A 7,661-nucleotide genomic window follows, 5' to 3' on the forward strand; every position below is an offset into this window, starting at 1 on the left:
ACAACTGCCAAGACACTAGTGAATGATTTAGTCAAGTCTGGGATTGATATCTAAATGAAGACGGACACTAGAGGCCCGGACAGGAATGGACTGTGAGGTTGCTGACCAAGAAAAACTCCTCTTCTAAAGAAAAGACACTTTTAAGCTAGAATGAAGTTTGTAGGATGACCTGGAGAAGACTATGTATACTAGAAACGTCTCCTTTGGTCAGATGAGACAGAAGTAGAGCTCTTTGGTCTTAGAGATGTAGTCTGGGGTTTGGAGTAAGACGGGACAGGTGCTCAACCCAAAGAAGAGCGTCTCCAGAGTGAAACATGGCGGGGGGAGTGTAATGCTGTGGGGATGTTTCAGTGGGTTTGGAACTGTTAATCTACTCAGGGTCAAAGAAATCAGGAAAATGGAGGACTACAAGAAGACAACCTCAGGCAATCTGCAACAAAAGATCGATGTCTGGGATCGATGTTTTGTCTTCCAGCATGTTATGTCACTAGCCTTTTGAAGATTAATAATCATGATCATGATTTCGGTGTCTGAACCCAATTTTAGGACCTCTTAAATAATTAAGACTTTTAATAATTAAGACCACTTATGATACTTTCTGTTCTCTTTAAGTAGATCAAACTGAATTTTTATTTGAATGGGAATCTTTTGCCATAATACAAAATGCTGTTTTTTTTTTTTTTTTTTTTTTCTTGAGCAGCAAATCAGCATGTTAGAATGACTTCTGAAGGATCATGTGACACTGAAAACTGGATAAATAATGCTGAAACTGCTTTTTATTTTTATAAGCATTTTAAAATGTAAAAAAAACCTTTAAATTGTAATAACATTTGACAGTATTTTTAAGTCTTGCTGAGCAGTGCCTGTGCTAACTGACCTTCAGATCTGCTTCACATGCTAAATGCTTTTGCACTGCTATCATATTGATGTATGAAATATCACATTTGCATTATATCAACATAAACATTTATGTTTTTACAGCCAGGCCACAGAAGACATAAGCCCAGGAGGGCAGCGAGCTGCATCAAGGAGAACGTTTCGTTTGGATTTGATTTGAATAAATCAATTCATCTCTCATCACTCAAAAACGGCAACGGAGCTTCTCCATGAGTATATTTATGATTCTTTTATAATCTCTCAGTTGACAGCTATTTACCCAAACCTAGTTCATATATTCAATTTATCCCAAAGCGCTTTGGGAGTCAGCGTGGAAAAGGTTGACCTGCTGGTGAATCACACGTCACCTACCAGCGGGTCTCACCTGGATCTTACAGTTGACAAAGAGCTCCTCCACCATCTTCAGGTCTCGCTCATGATGCATCCTGATCCCAAACGCCAGGGTCAGCTTCAGGTCTGACTCTCTTATAGTGCTGATGATATCGTTCATCTAACACAACACATATAATGCACTTTCATGAAAAAAGAGAAGAAAAAATAGAACGAGTTGGAAATGTTAGGACGGGCGGCAGTGGGAACAAATGGAGGGAAGTGCTGTTAGATGTGAGATGGACGGCTAACGGCAGCCGGCTGTCACTCAAACAGCAGGGTTTCAGGCCGTTACACGCTTCAGTGCAGTGAATCAGCGGGACGCCCCGTATATCACTGGAGCTGCAGCTATCAGCACATGCAGCTCACGCGCGTGAACCTACAGCCGAGGAACAGCTCTTCTAAAAATCTAAACGCTCTCTCTCATCTCCGTTATTTTTCCCCTTCAATGGAACAAAGAAAGAGAAATTTTGAAGAATCTTAATTATGCTCTTTTCCACAAAATATCAATATATATATATATAAAAAAGAATACAAATAAAGAAAGAAATCTTTAAAAAGAATATATATTCCTTCATCTTAAGATTTTTTATTTTTATATTTTTTAAAAACATATTTGTGTAGAAAAGATGCAAGTCAGTAAGAAATGTCCTTGATAGACGTTGCTATTTATTACATCAAAAATAATTGAAAAACAGTAAAATTGTAAAATCTTATTATTATTAAAATAGCATTTTGATTAAATGCTATGTATTCCTGTGATGCCCAACAGGTTTTACTCCAGTCTTCAGCATCACATGATTTTTCTGAAATAATTCTAAAATGCCTATTTGGTGCTCAAGAATGTTGAAATGCTTATTACCATAATCCCTTTTTGCAAAATTCTTCAATGAATAGAAAGCACGACTGTTATTTTGGAATATTAATGACGGAAATGACAGGGTTTACTGTCGCTCGTGATGAACTTAATGTATCATTCCTAAATAAAATATAAAATAAATAAATAATCAAATAAATGACATCAAACTACATGTTTGGGACTAGTAAAAAGTAATGAATAATAATAATAATGAAAGCTGATAGCCTAAAACATGACAGAATCTTACTTGGGTGAACTCTTTTAAACCATTTTGTTTTTGTCCTACACAGATATAAAAGTATTAAGAGGCATCCTTCCCTATTCTCTGCATGTTACATGTGTAATGTCTTTAACTGGGTCTTTAACAGGGTGGGCTCATAAAAGACAGGCATTAACATGCTTTATGGGGCTGCATGCCTTTACACACAGCTTGTGTAATAGAAAAACCGATCACTAACATCAGTATCTGCCTCATAAAAGCCTGCTGCTCAACACAATTCAAACAGTCAAACCAAATATATGTTTCATACAAATTGCAATATTTGGCTGAACTATCCCTTTAAGAATCATACTGAGGGAGTTGTCATATACTGTTACATACAAAATACACTATAGAATTAATTCTACATAAACCTGTTCTTTAATTCTGAGGAATTGGAATTTGAAAGTCCAAGGATCACTCCAAGGACTCTCTAGTAGAGAGACTATTTAAATCAGATTTTTAAAACATTTTTAAAAATGTAACTTCAGCACAGCGAAATTAAAAAAAAAGGTTTTGATTCAATTTCATTCATTATTTTATTTGTCTCTACCAATTGAATTGATATGTGTGTATATTTTAGTACTTGCTAAAATGTGAAATTATGTCTTCATAAACATGTCTTTGTTTTATTAATTTTTTTCTTCTTCTCAGTTCCAGTATTTATAGAGGCACACAATTATTGTTTTTACAAATAAGGATTCGAAAACATAAATTAAATTGAAAATCAACTCAGAATAATTTCCAAAAGTTTTGGATTTGAACAGCACTGATAAGCAATGTGCAATTTGTAAATTATTAATTTGCATATATATTTACATTTACATTTTTACAAAATGTACAGATTGCACATTGCTTATTAGTGCTGTTCTCTGCTGTGCACAAGAACCAACAAACACTAGATTCAATTAACTAATTCACTGTTTTGTAAGATGATTCATAAGGAAATACATTGTGGTAAAGGACAAAAATGCACCTTTTCAGATTTCTCTGTAGGGAAAATACAAAAACTGCTATATTTATATTTATGGTAGACATTTTGTTGTCTGAATGGAACCAATCTCCTGAACCGCGGTTCACTAATTGGTGACTTCTGCACTTCAACATTAAAAGGCAGTTTGGTGACATGAATGTGTGTGTATGTGTGTATTAATAATGTATTTCCGCTCTCTGTACTGTTTAAATGCATACCATGCATAAACTATTAAAGAAATTATCACCTCCGTAAGGCTGCAGTCTTTATGTGATTACTTTGTGATTGGGATGAGAAAACCATTCCTTTTTTTTCTGACTGGCTCTCTAATCGAGTGCTTTGAAAATATTAGCACACATCTGTGATGGCAAGAAGAAAAAAGCTGTTTGTTCACATCTTGAAATGATCTGAAGGCATGCAGTGGAACGGAACGAGGAATTTAATGAGAGATGACACAGGCTTTTGCACCAGAATCTGCGCTGAGCCGTACTGTATTCACAGATGAAGAGATACTCAGCTTCTTCAGAATGGGGAATTGAGGCAAAGGGAATATAAGACAGAAGAGAGTGGAAGTAACAACAGTACATGGTTACATTATTACGTATCAGCACTGTTGAGGATGACTTCTGACCTCTCTCTCATCCTGGTGTGCCACTGTTTGGGGTCGTCTTCCGTAGCCAGAAATGCAATGAGGTCCAGAGCTGTGAGTTGTGGCTGCCGGCACTATGAGACAAATATTAGGAGCGGTTTGGCAGGAGAATGTGTGCGGATGGATGCAGGACAGTGGAAAAACACAGTGTAAGACTGAGATCTAAATACAAATATGAATTAAAGTTCCCGTTATTCACGCTTTTTTGAAGCTTTGATTGTGTTTACAGTGTGCAATATAACATGTGTTCATGTTTCGCGTGTAAAAAAAACACAGTATTTTTCACACAATTCACCTATCTGTATACCGCTGTTTTCACCGTCATAAAAACAGGCTGATGACATCCTTGTTCTATGAAGCCTCTCCTTCAGAAATAAGTAACGAGTTCTGATTGGGCCAGCGGTTCCTGTGTTGTGATTCGACACCAGCTTAGAGCACGCGGCCCTTCTAACGCGATTGGGCTAGAACGTATGTGCTGGAGATGAACTTATAATCACAGGAGCGTTTTTACTAACGAGATGCGCATGAAAATCGCATTCGTTTTTTTGCACATCCCTAACATCTAGTTAACAAAGCTAAACAGCGTTGCCCTTTGTGTAGTAAATTACAGAAACTGTTAAACGCACCAACTTAAATAATAAAATACACTACACAACGCTTTCTCCAGACAAAGAGGGAACTGCTCCGTCTTTCAAGAATAATATTTGTGCGAATCCACCATTAAACTGATTGAGATTGAGGAAGCTGTCCTCAGCAAAATGTGCTGCACGTAGTTTTACATGTGGATTATAATTTTCGGGAACCGAGTTAAACATAAATTGCAACCATTAATCTCCAAGTACAGTGTCCCTGGGAAGCCCAAACAAAGATGATTGGACTCCGAGATGAAAATAACAGCTTTTCAGACGACATGTCGAACACAAACGCAGCTCTTCCTTCTTCTCAGTTGGAGCGCAACAAGACCACGCCCCCTTTTTTGTGTATTCATGTGGGTGGAGGTTAGTCCAAAAAAAATTTTTGTGACGTCATTACTGCAGGAACTAGAGGGATGTAGTCCAAACGGGTTGTTTTTTGTAGGCGTAATCTGTTAAATAAAATATCTCGCTTGGCATTGAACTTTGAGCTTTAGAATTTTACAGATATTATTTATACTCTAACAACAACATTACACACTAACTAAAGTTTAAAACATGGGATCACGAAGAAGGGGACCTTTAAGCAGATCAAAATGAATGGAAGATCTGGATAAAACAACAATGTCAACAAAGTCAATACAGTAGGATAAAATAAAGTGACATTTTTACTTAGAATAATTTGTAATTTATCTGGAGTTCCTTTAAGGCAAGTCAGTTCACCTGGAGGCCATATCACTGTTACATGTCTGGTGCTCCCATCTACTGCACTCCAATGGGAAGGACCAAAATCTCCAAAATGGTTTGCCAAGATTGTGTTCCAATAGCATATTTCAAATCAGCAATAAAACTGGACAATGATGGCAAATAGACACTAATCAAATTAAGAACTTAAGTGTATGAGTATGGATCCTTTTAAGATTTAGGAGGTTTTTAGAAATGGAAACCCTCATAGTTGGGTAAACTTCTCAAGTGATTAATGGAAACTAGAACAAACACAATTTTATGTTTTCATTTGATCCAACAGCAAAAGTTAAAATGCATTATAATGACATTCAAAAAGAAGAAAACAATATCAAGAGCTGGATTATATTAAATTTGATGTCACTCTCTCAGCCATTGTAATTACTGTATTATAAAAACTCACACATCAGCTTTAAATAGTTTTCTGGAATTTAATGGCATGGCAAGGCTATATAACACAGAGTTTAGTCTTACATGTGTAAATAAAAAAAAATAAAAAAATCTACATTAAAGGTCTGTTACAATGTTTTATGCTATTTTTTGATGTTAATACTATGGTGGAAATGTGACATCATAAGGCTTCAAAAAGAGTCTGTTCTAGAGAATTATTATTATTATTATTATTATTATTTTTTTTTTACTTTAAAGGGACAGTTCACCCCCACATTTGAATCTTGTTACAATTTACTCAATCTCAAGTTGTTCATACTCAATCTCTATGAATTTATTTCTTCTACTGAACACACACACACAAAATATATTTTGAAGAATGTGTAACTCCACTGACTTCTATAGCATTTATTTTCCATACGATGGAAGTCAATGGTGACCAAAAACTGTTACCAACATTCCTCAACATCATCTTATATCCCTTTAAGGCGGGACATCCATCAATATCCGCCATACTGAGAGTCACAATTTCTTCCATTATTTTTCATGCTTGTGGCACAAATGATCAAATTTTGGTCACACAAATGTATCATTTAGAACACTTGAAATGAAGAGTACATGATTACAAAATTCGCATTTCTGCATGATAATTTCCTTACTACTTGTTACCATGATGCTACTTCTTGTGGCCTACCTTGGAAGACCGGTTTGTTCATGCTGGCCATACGAGGGCAATTGTACTGCCCCGGAAAGCCCTGAATGTGAACCTCCAATGGCACTGGGCGAACAGAGGGCCGGAAATTAAACATTCCCACCTGAAAGAGACACAGAAAGAGATGAATAAGGACGAGGCCACAAAACAAAGCAAGAAAAACAGTTCCAGAAAGTGAGAAGATGCAGAGAAAGACGAGAGATGGAGTGCCCAGCTGGCTGTGTGCCTGACAGAGTGGCCCATCTGGGGGTAATTACAGCCTGTCATTGTCCCCTGTCCCACAACTGCGCTCTCACACAAGTGGCCCGGGCCCGGGTGCGTGTGTGCACATATTTAAAGGGCTGGATAATGGATTGGGCAGCTAGAGACGCGCCTCAGTCCAAACAGCACACGTCAGATTTATGGAGACCCCCAGCCCTTCCTTCCCCGTCTGTCTAGCAGGGTGACATTTCAGCAATAGTAAAACAACGTTTACATAACCACTGCAGTCTGTCCTGATGCGGCCACAGTGCCAACATGCTGCTACACGCTGGGAGAGGGGTGCTGCTTATTTATAGACCCTTGCAGAACGTTCAGTCGGCTATCTGTAATGGAAAGAGGATGAAAATGATAGCACCGTTAGTACAGTGTTACAGATAATATCGTTATTTGACTTCATTCCTAATCATTATGGGTGCAAGTCGAGCATGATTCCACCGAAACAAGACCCATCAATTACATTCAACATTAAATATACCATTTGAGGGCCAAGATTTTTCTTTTGGCTTGATTTGAACTGCCGTGAATCATATGTAAATCACATCAAACCTGAGAAGAGGAAGGAGCACCGATCCTGAAAATATTCATTTGCCTATATATATATGTATATATATATCAGTCTATGGACGGATTCCAAAAGCGATTTGGATATCAAGTCTTTCGTCAAATGTAATAGATAGGGATGTAATGTTAAAAGGTTATGTGTGTGGAATCTGAGATGAGCTAATAGATGCCGGTTGCGTATTGTGGTGGGTTTCTATCCTGTCTATTCACACTTGTTTAGAGGTGTGAGATGAGGTAAAGTTGGTTCTGGACACAATGACCTCTAGAACCGGCCCTCTGTCCTCACCTGTGAAGTCAGAGAAAAAGTACATATTTTCAAATAAAGTCAAGTTACCTTTATTTATATAGTGTTATG

The sequence above is a fragment of the Carassius gibelio genome, chromosome B16, assembly GCF_023724105.1.
Source record: "Carassius gibelio isolate Cgi1373 ecotype wild population from Czech Republic chromosome B16, carGib1.2-hapl.c, whole genome shotgun sequence".
Classification (NCBI taxonomy): domain Eukaryota; kingdom Metazoa; phylum Chordata; class Actinopteri; order Cypriniformes; family Cyprinidae; genus Carassius; species Carassius gibelio.